This window comes from Stegastes partitus, unplaced genomic scaffold (assembly GCF_000690725.1).
Source record: "Stegastes partitus isolate 25-593 unplaced genomic scaffold, Stegastes_partitus-1.0.2 Scaffold1387, whole genome shotgun sequence".
NCBI classification, from domain to species: Eukaryota; Metazoa; Chordata; class Actinopteri; family Pomacentridae; genus Stegastes; species Stegastes partitus.
In genome coordinates, this window is record NW_007579118.1 from 99786 (window position 1) to 115525 (window position 15740).

A 15740-nucleotide genomic window follows, 5' to 3' on the forward strand; every position below is an offset into this window, starting at 1 on the left:
TATACATATTTAAAAACATGTAATAAAAATGTAAAAACTCCAAAATTCACAGCAGATAGATTAAAAAAATAGATTTTATGTAAACTCAATAGATAATCCAAACTAAGACAGCATTCGACAAAAGAGAACTGTGGAATGACGAACAGAGACGGTCATCTTGGTGCTTAACAAAAAAAGGACACAGTTAGACAGTCACTGGAAATCAGCAAAGCAGCTGTCCATTACAACCTTCAGAAGGAAATACAGTACGAGTTGTTAGACGAGGCAAAGAATGGTGGTCACCGGCCGCCGCTATGGCTCACCCGGTTGAGCTGGCGACCCATGTACAGGGGCTATAGTCCCCGATGCAGCGGTCATGGGTTTGAATCTAGCTCATGGCCCTTTGCTGCAAGTCCTTCCCCAATTCTCCTCCCTCACTTTCCCGTCTCTCTCTTCACTGTCCAATATAATAAAGGCAAAAAGGCCAAAAAAAATAAAAAAAATTACAAAAAAAAAAAAGAATGGTGGTCACAGCAGTCTAATAATGATTTTCAAAACTGTAACCCAGTCCAAAACACGTTACTGATACCAACACAAAAAGCACACCAGCATAACATCCATAATACTATTTTATAGGAATTTAATAGAAGCTGGTAGCAGAACACATCAGTCATGGTAATCTCCATGTATAAACTGTACCACTGAGTAAACGTGCAGCAGACTGTGTGTAACCAGCTGACGGCCTTCCTGAGATCATCCTCCACATTTAGCTGCTTTCTCTATTGATTGATTGACTTGCTGGTTTCTGAAACCCCCCTCACTCCCTCAGCCTGACTGCTGCACACTGCTAGGGTGGTCTTTTTTTTTTTTTGCTTTGACTTTAAAGCATATTGAATCATGTGTTTGTGGCTCATTTATGATTGACACAGTAACAGATACTTTGGCTGCACTTTGCTGGTTTTAATTTCTGTACACAGCACGACACCTTGTCATTATTTTTAACTGGATTTCTTGAACAGTGTACACCAGCAGAGGGAAAAGTGCACAGCTTCTTCTCCTGTACAGACTTTGTTGTGGCATGTATACAGCAAAACTAGCTTTTCTTGCTTGCTTAGGTCAGTCCCAAGAAAGTCTATGGCTATATGCATAATTACCTCCTAATCACTGTGGTGCATTTACTGTCCACCGTTTGATTTGAGTGTCCAAATTACTTTCCAAAGTACTTCTAATCACTATATACTACCCCAAAGAATCTTATAGTAGAACAAATACAATTTCATTTAATAATCTCACAACATAATGCATTTTAAAGATGAGAAAACTACCAACTGATAATAATGATGTGTGTCTAAAATCTCAAATTGCTGCTCACTATTAAGTTTACATTACAAGGTGAGCAGTGAATGAGTGAACAAGTGGGTTACTTCAGACAATATTTGATGAAGCTGTCATCATCAAATATTAAATGAATCAGTACTGTCAACAGATGTAGGTATTTATACGCATTAAAACTAGAATTTTGTTGGTCAGAGAAGTGATCGTCTCTATCAAATAGGGCCCTCGGTGTTAATAAGGAAGCGTATAGAAAACAAATGCGGTACAGTGAACAATAGGCAGTTTCTGAATGAGGAATATAAATAAACTATATGTAGGCGTGCTCATTACACGCCTGACTAGCAGTATATCAGCAGCAGTAAATCAGCCCCCAGTGTAGAGACCAGGGTGTGTCACAGGAAGACTGCTGCCTTCACCACAAAGCCATGCTGGTCAGAAACACTGCCCCAGTTTCCATATTTAACCCCACATCATCTGTGTGTGTGTGTGTGTGTGTGTGTGTTTAGAATATGCTACGTCATCTGTGCCAGCTGCACTGTTAGCAAGCTGTGCTATACAACTAGGCCGACAATGTGGTCACATTCAGTGGAGGATGAGACCTGTGGCAGCAATCTGAGTATTGTACAAGTCTGTGTTTGTTGTCCATGCTGTCTTCAACTGCTTCTATTTCTACAGCGGGTCCCCGCATGACCACAGGAGCAGAACCTTTTCATTAGTCTGGGTTCTACAGTGGGACGGATTTGGATCCTGGGATGAAAAGAAAAAAAAAGAAAAAAGTCAGAAAACATGAGTTTTTTTTTTTTTTTAAACCCCAGAGAGGTGCCATAGTTGAAACCGAGCTTCTGTTTTCCACCTCCTGCAGCTCGCAACTGTGGTGTGGCCACTCGGAAATAATCTGGATTCAACAAAGGAAGGAAATCCACGGAAAGGGCAGTTTCTATTGTGTCGTCTGCTAACAAATGTTTGAGTGTGTGTGTGGATTAGTCATGAGTGTGTGTGTGTGTGTGAGGTCTGTGTGTGTGTAAGCCGGAATGTGTATATGTGTGTGTCCGCAGGGTGGTGGGTGTGTGTCCCCCGGCTGCCAAAAAACCAGAGGTGAAGGTTAAGCCTCTTCCTAATCTGCTTCCACACCACTATTGTATGTAAACAGTAATGCACTATGACAGGCACACATGGGGATGATAAAGCAGCAAAAGGATTCAAGTATCCTGTCAGATAACGGTTCATGAAAGAACTGGGGCTGACAAAAATGATAGATCGCAATTTCTGCTGCCAATATTATGATTATAATTTAAATTTCCATTGTACAGATTTGTATTTCTGAGTGTGCAAAGCTTTCTAAAAATTTATCAAGTTTCTACATTACATGAATGATTTCAATATTGCCGTATCTTGTGATTTATTCGAACCTTGGCAGGACCCCAGTCCAGCTCTTACAGTGGATGTCAGTGTGATGGGTGACATAACACATACTTAAGTTCTAATCCAATAAATCTCTTTGCATTTTTCTCCTCCTGTTCCTTTAATATATGACAACACAATGTAATGTCATGCTTGATTAATCCCCCGGGAGGTTGGGGTCAGCAGCCTGAGAGCCTGTCCATGTCTTAAAGACCCCTGAGCTGGCTGGATCCTCTCTGAACCCAGGAGGGTCAGCCTAAAGCTGGCCTTCCTACTCCTGCTGCCACATTTGGCTCCTTGGAAGAAAAACTGCATAAGCCAGATTTCATTTCAACTTCCTTGGTTAATCATTGAATAACAATCTGGACTGTATTGGGTAGAAGATAAGATGTTTACTCTTTGTAAACCATTAATCTTTATTCACTTCTGCTCAGATCCAAAAATCCACAAGGAAACATTCCACAGCTTGATTTTAATCATTCTGGTAAAGATTCAGGACTGCAACCTGCGACCAAACACATGCTGCGACATGTTTTCCTACGTTGCAGCTGCAGGTTGGAAACCGGATACATGCCAGCTGCTGCTGCTGCTTTAAACTGTGCCGCCGAGCAAGGCACCGCAGCCAGAACTGCTCTGAGTAACTATAATTATCTCAGAGAGAGATGTGAAAAGACAAATGCCTCTTCTCTGGTGTAACATGACTAAAAAAGTAAGAGAAAAGTGAGAGGTTCAGTGTACGTCACACACAGTGTGAGATCACCTCCCTGAAGAGCTGAGCGGCCATCATCCCACCCAAATAAACTCCTTGTGCTGACAGACAAGTCTGTAGTTAGTTGAGTTTGACAAACTAGACATCACAAATTAAATCCTGCATTTATGGTGTCAGTAATTGCCTGCCCCCAACTACACTGACTATATTACTCAAAGAGTTTGGGCAGCGCATGTGGAGCTGTTCACTGTCCAAGGACAGTGTGGCTCTAAAACAACTACAGGGCAGTTTACTATCCCTGTATTACCACTATGCGGACCTATGATTATAGGAGGTCACATGGACAGAAGGCTGAGGGAAACGCTGACTTCACTGGAGTCTGGTAAAGAGTATGAAGTCATACACTGGACAATGGACGGGATCCACTTGGCAAAAACTTTACCATGGACAGTGGAGGAATATATATCAAGAGTTAACAGCATAAAGATAAAGATAAACTTTATTGATCCCACAGTGGGGAAAGTTCACTGTTACAACAGTCAGTCAGGGCAAGGATAATGTAGAAACACACAGTACAAATTGTAAGAAAAAAGAAACACACAACGCAAAAAATGCAAGAGAAAAAGAAAAAACATTATATACACAACACACAACAGCATAGAATAGAAGTTGATACTGAGCTGCAAGCTGCAACTATACACACCTGTATGTAAAGTTGTAAATATTGAAAATGCATTTAATCAGAGGATTGTGAAGCATTTTTTGGGCCACAGCTTCGAAGATTTTCTGGTTTTCTTCACTATGTATAAAATAGTAAACTGAATATCTGTGGATCTTGGTCAGAGGACAACAATTTGAAGACTTCATTTTGCACTTCACTCAGCATGTGATGGACATCTCCAACATAAAATCAGCTATTTCATAATATATTACAATCATCTTATCAAAACTACTTAAAAAGGAGGAAAACCCCACAGAGAGTCGACCCAAAATGCCAAGAATGACGACTCATCGCACTGTGCACCTAGATTCAAATATGGTACATTATGGTAGGTTAGAAATGGATGAGAACTATGAAAAGACCTACAGAGTGATAAACCTCCTTCAAGAAGGACTGGTGTTCAAAAGAATTCCTGCTCTGCTTCTGGATGCACTATTAATCAAATAATAATCTCAATCATAATTTTGGCTTCCTGCAATTAAATAAACACAATAACAAAGGTTAAAACGATTTGCTAAGATTCCGCTGCAAATCAACTCAAGCACTTCCTAAACTACCAGCTCACAAGCATCAACTGAGATGTTTCAGCTTCACTTTTGGGGAGCCGTCACGCCACACAGCACATGCACCCCTGCAGGATGAGCCCGTGCTAAAGCGCTGCAGTCCAGAACAATATGCAACAGAGAGCAGACAGGCAGCATCAAATGTGTGGAGCAGAAGGTGAAGAGATACACCTTCAAACTGGAACATCATCTGTTGTTTGAAAGTATTTGAGATTTGATGTCAAGCCAAAACAAATCAAATGCAAATAGTGCACGTGGCTTGTGTCTGCGCTGCAAAGCAACGCAACTAACTTTTTCAACCAGCTGGAAAAACACCACAATCTGCAGGACGATGAATAATTGAAGGACAAGAGGAATGATATCGCTAACGTTACCTCACTAAGTCCAGATCCTTGTCTAGTGTCAACTTAATTATCTCCAACAGGGATGCTACACAGTGCAACACCACAAGGCAGCAAGGGCCAGTCTTATTTTGCTGATGATTTGCACATTAGCAGAAGTGTAGCACAAAAATGATAATATAAAAATATGTAGTCCTGAAAATCAACGACAAATCATGATGATAAACAAGCATGATTATTATTTTGGCCATAATCATGCAGCCCTGACCCTGCCCTAGTATTATCCAGCTCTCATTCCAAGCACGGGCTAATGTATTCCAGCTATTACATCCGTTGGCTCCTGACTGCATTAGAAGATATTCCTACAGCAGACAGTAGTTTTGTGTCCTGGTGTGACCCTGAAATAATCTGTGATGAATCCTTTTGAAAACAGAGATGAAAACATATCATCTCCCCTCCTTCCCAGCATAGTGAGTGATTAAAACCTACATATGCAACAGATAGAGAACATGTTGATTTTTCAAAATGTGCAGATCTTTAGTTTTTTGCACCACATTCAGTATTCAGTATCACTCCCACTGCGGGATAATTAAGAAAGCCATACAAAGCTCTCCATATAGACAAACATATGCTTGCACAGATGGCATTGTGAGCGCAGTTTAATATGTACTAGAGGAGAAAACAAAGTGCACCGTGGCCTGGGCCGGCAGCCACCGTGTGGAGAGCTCTCCTCTGATATCATTTTCTAAGAGAGGTGGGACACTTCCTCTAAATTCTCAGCTTACCCTGTGAGTGGGTGTGTACTTTGTGTGAGTGCTGGTGTGTGAAAGGGAGCTGGCTCGTACTGCTGCTTGAATGAGTTTATGGCTCTGTGGTGGCTGCTACAGGCTTCTCCTTCTCCTACCACCAAGACAAGTCACAGTGGCACAATTTAAAGACGTCTGCAGCTACATAATGTTTCTGAAATAACTGGCGCAGCGAGCCATGGTTATTAATCATCAACGTAATATTTACCAACAACTGCATAATCTGGATTAATGTTCTACATTATGCAAGAGCTTAGCGTCCACTTGATGATTCTACAGAACCGACTCCTATAAACAGCCACTACATCTGTATTTAATTTTGGGGCAGAAGATGATGTGTTGTACTTACAGTCTGTTTCTGAGTTTGTGTATGAGGCCATTTCCCCTGTTTTCTTTTTTCTGCCACCACACTTGTGTTTGTGTTTTATCTGATGTACAGAGACAGCTGACAAGGGACTTTTAGCCTTCGCTCAGTTTCTCTCTCCCTTAGACACACACACACACACACAAATAAACTGAACTGAACTGCAGTTGACACAACTAACACACAACTTGCAAATGCTATTTATAAATGATCAATTTATAGTTGTCACTGTATCCAACATGACCTATGTGATCATTCATATAAATACAGTGGTGAAGGAAGCACTAAGATGCTTCACACAATAAAATGAATATTTCGTTACAAGTTACAGTCCTGCATTGGAAAAGTTATGGTAAACATATGTCAGTATAATACTGAAAGTGCTCACAGAGGAAACAAAATCCCCTCCGTGGGTGGTGTAATAATACATGTAATATTATTAGATTATCACTGGAAGGACTGCAGATAGTGATTATCTCATTGGTGGATTATTTTTCTCCTTTTCGCAGCAAATCATCACGTTTGAGAAGAATCATGACAGTTTTCTGAAGCTCTTAGACAAATGAAGTGCAGTATAAAGTAATATTTCTCTTTGACATGAAGTGGAGTAGCAGAATGAGGTGGCATTAAAAACAAATACTCACAAAGCGCACGTAACACAATATAGTACTGATGTAAGTACAGTGCTTGTGTGGTGGAATGCACTTAATTGCATTCCACTACTGTATAAATAACTAAGAAAACTGAGACAGGAGGAGCTGCTGTCCTACTGCAATAAATGTGACACACAGTTGGCTCGCAGCCATACAAGCTGGTTTTTTGATGGCTTTTTTAATGAATCAAACAATTACATTTAAGTATTTAAAACTGATAGTTTATTATTTAGCATACACTCAATAATAGTTTTATATTCTATCATGGTGCAGCTTCTTTGCTTCGGTTACAGTTTACTTGTAAACTGAATAGCCCCTTATTAAGCCTGCTAAATTTGTTAAAGCTCCCTTCGTTCCTTGATCCATGTTGTTCTCCCACCAAAGCAGACAGAGTCTAAAACAGGCCGGGACACTTCTAGGAAAAGCACCATTACTCACATGAACGCAGGCGCTCACACTCAGCACGACCCTCCTTCTGTAAGTTTACATGAAAGCAGAAAGCGGGCAGGGAGGCGAGAGACTTAGTTAGCCGATACCTTTTCACACCCTGTAAATCACTGCTTCAAGTATGTCCACGGGGGATCCTCCATCCTGTCATGCTGGGGTGTCACAGCATTAAAAAACACTCCTTAGCAGACGTTCCTGAGTAAACTGAATATGGAGACTACATACAAACACGCTGAATGTCAACAAGGGCAAGATGGCTGTAATCACATATTGTGTTCTCAACTGTCTGTAATGATAAGAACACTACATACATGTTATTCATTTCGTATAACTTTAGAATATGGAGAACTTGTCAGATGGTATAGAGCTAAACGCTTTACAATTACAACTTGTGTGTGTGTGTCCCTGAGGTGTCCCTGTGTCCAGCTGCCATCGCACTAATCTGACAGAGATGCTATCGCTGACATTCCTATCGGGCCTTTCAGTTTGTTTCACTGAAGCCACAAAATCACAACAGGACTTTGTCAGTGCGCTCCACACACACGCACACACACAGACACACACACACACATACACAAAAAGGAAATGTAATGCAAGGATCCTGTGACCTATTCAGATGGAGAAAGCATTGGTGAACAAAGCAGAGTGTGGAGGAGCCCAACGGATATTCTGGCATGGCTTGAACTTCAGGTATTTTATTCAAATCATCCCAGTGCTGAGTCCTAGTGTAGCGCGATCACACCTAAGCCTTTGGCAAATTCACAGCTTGTGTTTACAGCGTTGCACTGTTTAGAGAAAGCTGCAAAACCTGCAACAAAAAAAAGTGGAACTGTAACTAAAATAACACTGCAAGCAAAGGCATTTTTCAGTGTTTTTAATAATCTTTGAAAATGAGGATGTGGTAAGATCTACCGGAACATACATGAACACAACATGGAGGATTTTAGCTTGCAGGTTTGCATTTGTGGATTCACTATTTCAGAATGCAGTTTGAGTGTATGTTTTACTCGTTAATGAAACCCTACACTGTACTATTTATATGCAGTAAATGTTCATTGATGACTATATTGTAAAATGAGACTAAACCTTTAACTGTGGATTGTATTCTCGTAGGAAACTGGAGCAGCATATCAGTGTCCACATTCTCAGCCACACCCAGTCACACACAGTTATACACAATAACTCACACTCAGAGAGATAACCTCTGACACCTTGGCACATCTGAGAGTCACACACCCTACACTCGTATCGTATTTCAGCTCTCCAGGTGACAACAGGTAACCAGTGTGTCTCCGTCTCTTTCCCCTACACACACACACACAGAAACACACACACAGTTGTTTATGTAAGAAGCTGGTATGTCCACCGTCAGGCTTTGCTACAGCTACCACGGGTCTTGAGACGCTTATGACAGACAAAGAGGCAAAGAATGAGGCGCAGACAGGACTGTGGTTTGTCGCTGAATACAGGGAGCGGCCTGCAGCCCTGGGGAGGTAGGTGTTTGTGTGTCAGAGAGAGAGACAGGCTGGGAGCTGGAATTGGCCTCAGGAGACCTACAGGTGCAGTTCAGGGATTCTCCATCACTGGAGAAGTGTGCGTGTAGTTGTGTTACTCATGTGGTGGGACAAAGTTCAGGATAATGTTTGGGGTACGGGTAGAGATGAGGTCTTCACATCATGAGTGAATGTAATGTGACGGAAGTGACGGAAACACAAATGTCGACGGCACATGTGAGTGTTAAATGTTGCTGAGCTAAGATATCACTGCCCTCTCAGTTTGGATGCAGGACATTAAATCTAATTTCCTGCCCTCAAAAAGTCCCTGCTCCTAAGCTAGGACTTTCCAATATGAAGCAGTATTATTTAAGTCACAAAACTCAGAGAGTGCTTGGAGATTGTTTTTCCACAATTAAAAACTGGACTAGAACAAATTAAAACCTGTGATAGTAATCTGATTACATGCATCTGAATCACACCTTGTGAGCTGCTGATTAGCAAGATAATGCACAAAATAACAGAAATTATATTCAGACTAGAGCTGAATGATTTTGACCAAACTATCTAATTGTGATTCTTCTGAAACATGCTGTGATTTGATTTCCGATAAACATTTTTTTTAAGTCGAGCTTCAGTCATTGTTATTCAATATGTGATGGAACGACACCACATGAGACACCGTCAACATTCTGACTGACACACAAGGAAGATGGCACACATTTGAGAACCACTAAACATTTCAAACACTTACAATGTGTCCAGCATGTATCCTAAACTGCAGCCGTTGTGTTGTTTCATTTTGTTCAGAAGAACTTGTCTTAAACAGTAATTCAGTGACTAAAATATGAGTAAAAATTAGGCACATTTTCTAACTAACACTATGATGTAGGATGGAAAACCTGCACAGCATTCATCCAAACTGGGAACTGCTGTTATATTAGGATATTAGCAGTTACTAGTTCAGACGGAAACTTTCTTAAATGTCTTTTTAACACTTCCTTAAACCAATGGAAACTTACGAGTAAAGCCGAAAATAGTTCCTGACTTTTGTTCCTTTTTGGTGTAAAAAGCTCAAGTTGAAATGACTATGGATGTGCCCTTGTTGCCCTTGTTGCCCTTGTTAGCTATCACTCGGTTTAACAACCAAAACCAGTATTTCTCCTACACATGGCAGGACTGGCTGACAAAAGGGAAACATACCAGCAGAGATGCAAAGACAAGCGTCACAGACAAAAATATGCAAATAAAACATGCTCCTTCAGTGAACTTTGCTCTTGGATTTCCTATATTTGCTTGAACAAACACACATCCTGGGTTGCTTGATCCACTCATAAATTATTCACTGTATAAAGAGCACAGGGGACACACACATTTTTCAAAGCGTGGTACATAAAACACACAAATATTCGAAGGGATAATTAAATATGAAGTTTCAAGGTCAAACAACAAGTCAGTTTATGAAGTCCCTCTGTGGCTGCATTTGATGTCTCCTGTTAGGCACTGACAGAATAAATGGTGTATAGTATCAAATCAAGCATTCATTTGCACGATTAACCATTGACAGGGTCATTTTTGACACAGTGCTATCTGTGTTGGCCATCAGTAACTAACATACTCACTCTGTGTGACCTGACTGCGGTGCACAGCGATAACTGATACCATGCACCGACCTATAGCCCCTGATAGTGATCTAATTTACAGATACAATTTTCAATTCAATTTTATTTGTATAGCGCATATTTACAACAACAAGTCATCTCATAGCGCTTAACAAAGGCAGAAACACCCAACAATCCAAAACATTTAGATTCCCTATAAGCTTCAGCAGTCCGCAAGCAGTCTGCAACAGTGGGAAGGAACCAAAAACCCCGGCGGGGGGAAATAAAACCTCTGACAGAACCAGGCTCAGGGAGGGACGGCCATCTGCCTCGACCGGTTGGATGGATGTAGGATGAATTATAAAATTTAGTGTACAGTTAAAGAAGTTATTAGAAATTATTGTCCTTTTGTTCTTCCATTTCAAATGGACCAATGCATACATACATGTCTGTCTGTAGCTGGAACCCCTAGACTGATAGGAGAGTTACATTCTTTATGTACAGCCTATCTCAGAAGTGTTTGCCATGGTGTTGTTGTGTACTGTAGTGTATGGTACAGTGGTAGTGGGCAGGCGACCTTCTCACTCGACATCAGCTGCAATAACCTCCAGCCTCCCATGATTCTCTACAGGATGGACTGGGTCTACCTAATGGATGGATAGTCCTGCGACCATAAAACAGACATTTTCATATATATATATATAGTCATCTATCCCAAGACTAAGAGTCAACAACTGTCCTGGCAGCTCTCGGGGCTGGTTTTAGGAACAGCGATTCTGAAGGCTAAATGCTAAAGTCAGCGAGCAATAACAATGATAATCAGTGTAATCCAAGCCATTGAATATGTTAGCATGTGTTGCCAAGCTAACACTTCCCATAGACACCAAACCACAGCTGAGCCTCATTTGACTCAGATTTGTAGGGATTCAATCATCAACCAACAAAAACACTGGACACAATAAAACTGTGTCCACTACAGTCATAACACATCCTTCTGATGGGTGCATGAATGTGTGAGCTAAACTTCACAACAAGCCATTCTCTTGTTTTATACTGTTTGGTGATGAAGATAACGAAATAAAGTGGCCCTTCATTCATGTGAGGCAAATGTTAGCAATGTCAGAACGTACCTGAACAAGGTGTCTCCACCTATGATTGTGCACAATAACTCTTTTTCTAAAAAGTCACAAACTACCTCAAACAAGTGTCACAACTTTTATTTACAAATTTGGGAAAGTTATTTGAAATGTTGCCTCTTCGCTTCCCTTAATTTATTCTAATACAATACTTCTCTACTCTATTAACACACTGCCCCCTCTCTATCTTTTGACCCTCTCTATAACATGATGCACTCTGCCAGTGTGCTGAAGAGGTTTACCTTCCTAGACCCACTCTAAGAGAGTGTCAACCCACTGGTAAACCAGACTACAAGAAATATTGAAACAGGACTTCAAGGAATTTTTTCAACAGTACTTATAGACAAACAACCGTTCAGACACATTAATAATAATGAGCCATTTAGAGTCTCCAAATAGATGCATAAATGCATATCTGTGTACAGTGGGAGGGGCTGTAAGGTGGAGTGGTGGCTAGCACCATTGCCTCATAGCTAAAAGGCTGCTGGTTCGTGTCCTGGTGAGGACGCCTGGGATCTTTCTGTGTGGAGTTTGCATGTTCTCCCTGTGCAGCGTGGGTTCTCTCCGGGTTCTCCAGCTTCCTCCCACAGTCCAAAAACATGTTGAGGTTAATTGGTGATTCGAAATTGTCCGTAGGTGTGAATGTGAGTGTGATGGTTGTCTGTCTCTAAGTGTAGCCCTGTGATAGACTGGTGACCTGTCCAGGTGTCTCCTGCCTTCACCCTGAGTCAGCTGGGATAGACTCCAGCCCCCTGCGACCCTAGTGAGGATTAAACGGTGTATAGATAATGGATGGATGGATGGATGGATGGATGGATGGATGGACGGACGGATGTGTAGTGAAAGCAAACCATGCATGGGGAGTGCATGCAAACTCCAGCATATTCAAACCAAGGACCCACTTGACATGTGGCAAAGGTACTGCACAATCATGTTGGCCACATTTTATGTGCTTGTGCGATGTTTAAATAAACTACTCTAGAAGGTTTATAAAACTGTGACTGTAAGCCTTATGAATGTAATCTGCAATAAGCAATGAGGCAAAGAAACTACTTTTAGGATTCATCTGTTTTAATATACAGCAACAGTCATTCTGTAATATTCACAGATTTAAAGTTGAAGGTCCAACACACAGTTTAGCTGAGTCACAGACGGCACCACAACACTGTGGTCCCTAATACATTAGAGCTGATGTAAGACACTGATAGGACAAAAATAGGCAGCAAACTAATGTGCTCATTGCGTGTTTATCCGGGGTTGGGTGGCAGCATGGCAATCACAAGGCAAACCCGTGCATGCACATACACACTCCCTTGCTTAGACAAGATGGAACTCTAATTTCCACCTTGCCATCACTCCTGTCTTCCGGATTAAACACCATCACATGAAGTCGATGTGAGTCAAACGGAAATAGTGTGATGACACATAGAGGTAAAGATTTGACTAAGTCCTACAAGAGACAAGAGTGTGTGTGTGTGTGTGTGTGTGTGTGTGTGTGTGTGTGTGTGTTTGCATGCTGCTAAAATGTGACTTAAACATGCCCACGAGTGAGTGTGTTGGACAGAGCGTGCACTGAGCTTTCAGATGTGCTGTGTGTGTAGTACATGCCATAAGAGGGTTTATAGAAACTGCCTACAGATTGTTCTGATGTGGTATTACGTCTTTTTAAATAGAAGAAACAAGTACACGCATGTGTGCCTCTAACATATGGACAAAAACATTATGTAATAACAGCTCTTATGCATGATAGCCCACATATAGTGCATAATGAATAGAGTGATGTGCAGATAAATAATGCAGAGGCCGGTGAGTCGGTAAGGGGTTTCCCATGTAACTGGCAAAAACACAGACAGTTTTTTGCTTTCCCTGAGTGAATGAACTGTGTGTGTGTGTGTGTGTGTGTGTGTGTGTGTGTGTGTGTGGAGAGAGAGGAGCACACAGAGCACTGCTTTCCTAATCAGTGGTGATGTAAAACCATGAAGGCCTCCAAAATCTGTCAACCAGCCAAATGCAGAGCAGAGGAGAGCCGAACAAAGGATGGCTTTATTGATCCTCTGCTGGGAAGAAAGACATGGTGTTAAGGTGAAGAGGGAGCGGCTGACAGGCGAAATGAGAGACATGTCGGTGACGAGGATGGAGAAAGAAGAAGAGGCAGAAGAAAAATATAGGATGAAAACAGCAATAAATGACACCAAAAATATGGGACTGCAAGAGCCATGAGAAACAGAGGCTCATTAGCCAAAGTGCTTTTGTACAAAACACAACAAACTAAAACAAGACCGTAAACTAACAAGCATAAAAATTTAAATTAAGGCTTTTACAGATCTATTTCGGGGTGAAAAGGCTAAGGCTTAGCTGGGTAACTACCAGGGCTGCCGCAATTAGTCAGCACAATCAATGATATCGACAATGAAAATGCACTGACATCAATAGTTTAAAGTGGCACATCTATCTTTTTTGTTTTTCTAAAAGTGCTTCAATTCATTTTATATATTTCTGCCTTCAGTCAGCTGCCATCAGCCCTACAGCATTAGTTAACAGTGGCTCCATCAGAGTCTGACTGGGTTCAGTTAAAAATAAATAAATAGATAAATAAATCCAAAGATTCAAGGTTTCAAAGGTATGGAAGTTATCAAGTTATCAAGAGACAAAAAAAACCAGATTTTTTTTTTACCACGGCAGCACCGTCCTGCTTCTCTCCTGCTCTCTGTGCTCACATATACAGAACATATACTGTATGTTCATACAGCCACAGCTTTCCCACTGCATTACGGGACGGATGACAAGAGCCATGAATTACACACGTTGTTCCTGCAAAATGTAATTAAAATGTGATTTGTAATGACTGTTGTATTGGTTTTTCGATTCCTGTTGATTGTCCTGAATCAGTTCTCTTGTTTTGTGTTCATTTAGTACTGATACCAAAGCCCTTTATCAACAACAACAAACTTAAAGGTACATTGTAGGGGTTCTGACCACTAGTACGAGCAATGAAGCAATGATTTTAAAAATGGATCCCTCTTTATTTTTTTATGTGCAAGAACATGCAGAAAGCACCATTCACAATCTGGCACAAGGTATGCTGTTCTGATGAGCAACAACTGGTGGCGGTAACACACCAAGAAATGCAGCCAAGTTGCAGTGCCAAACGCAATGAAAATGAAGTGATCATGGATGTAAATGATTCAGGATGATGCCAATGTTTTATGAGGAGAGGAACACTAAACACTAAGACCTTCCTGCATGTTTTGCTGGGACCTCCAGGCCCGTTTTTGGAAGTGCAAAATCACTGTTTCAACAATTATTCATCACTTTGCTTTGTGCAATCTGACACTACCAGACTACAAACGGCTGCATTACTCTCATTCGCTGACGACAGTTCGTGATGTCTCTGCTCAGTATTTATTTATCAGTCACTTTGGAGCTGTGGCATCCCTTTTTTTTTTTTTCCAGATTTGAGTGCAGGCTGATCTTGGGGAGTAAATGCACGGGCAGTGCTTTCAATTATTCAAATTTTTTCTAGGAAGTTTTATACAAGTTTAGCTTAATGTGCTCTCAAAAAAACACCATATATTAAAGGTTATGTTGACTCATATAATGAATACATCCAGACCTACTTATGTGACACTTGGACAGCAGACACACAGTAATGGATAAGTAAGAATGCATATATGAAAAAACAAAGGGGGAAGAAAATGTGCAGATCAAAGAGAGGGAAAAAAAAGCAGGGGGAGAGACTACAGATCTGATTATTGTATAAGCTGACATCACAGTAAAGTTGCAGATGTTAAAGAGTTGCATTTGCACATCTGAATCCGTGTCCCCTCTTGATTTGCCTCTAACAGCCAGTTCTTTGACAATTGGCTCTATTCACGTAGCTCTACTTTAGGTAATGTTAGAGTATGTGTGTGTGTGTTTGTGTGTGTGTGTGTGTGTGTGTGTGTGTGTGTGTGTTCTGCTGCTCTCACATCCACGCCTTGATGGAGCTCACAGTGGGCCTGTTTGAGGGCTAAGTGAAAGGGCTAGTGTTTGGTATGTGACCCTGAGTGTGTATGTATGTACGTGTGTGTGGGATCTGTCTGCTCGCCATAACAGAATTACACAGGACTCTCAGGACATGTTTTTATAATGCAGCACTTGCTGCAGCCCATTAGAGCGCATATTAGAGCGCAGACAGACAGACAGACAGAC

At 41.2% G+C, this 15740-nt stretch overlaps 1 protein-coding gene across 1 annotated transcript in view; it reads right to left on the reverse strand.

Annotated features, from left to right (window-relative positions):
• Window positions 1–15740, reverse strand: part of LOC103370206 (microtubule-associated protein 4) — a gene marked incomplete at its 3' end in the record, with an annotated part of 130694 nt that overhangs the window by 99779 nt on the left and 15175 nt on the right. The gene's annotated exons all lie outside the window — the stretch shown is intronic.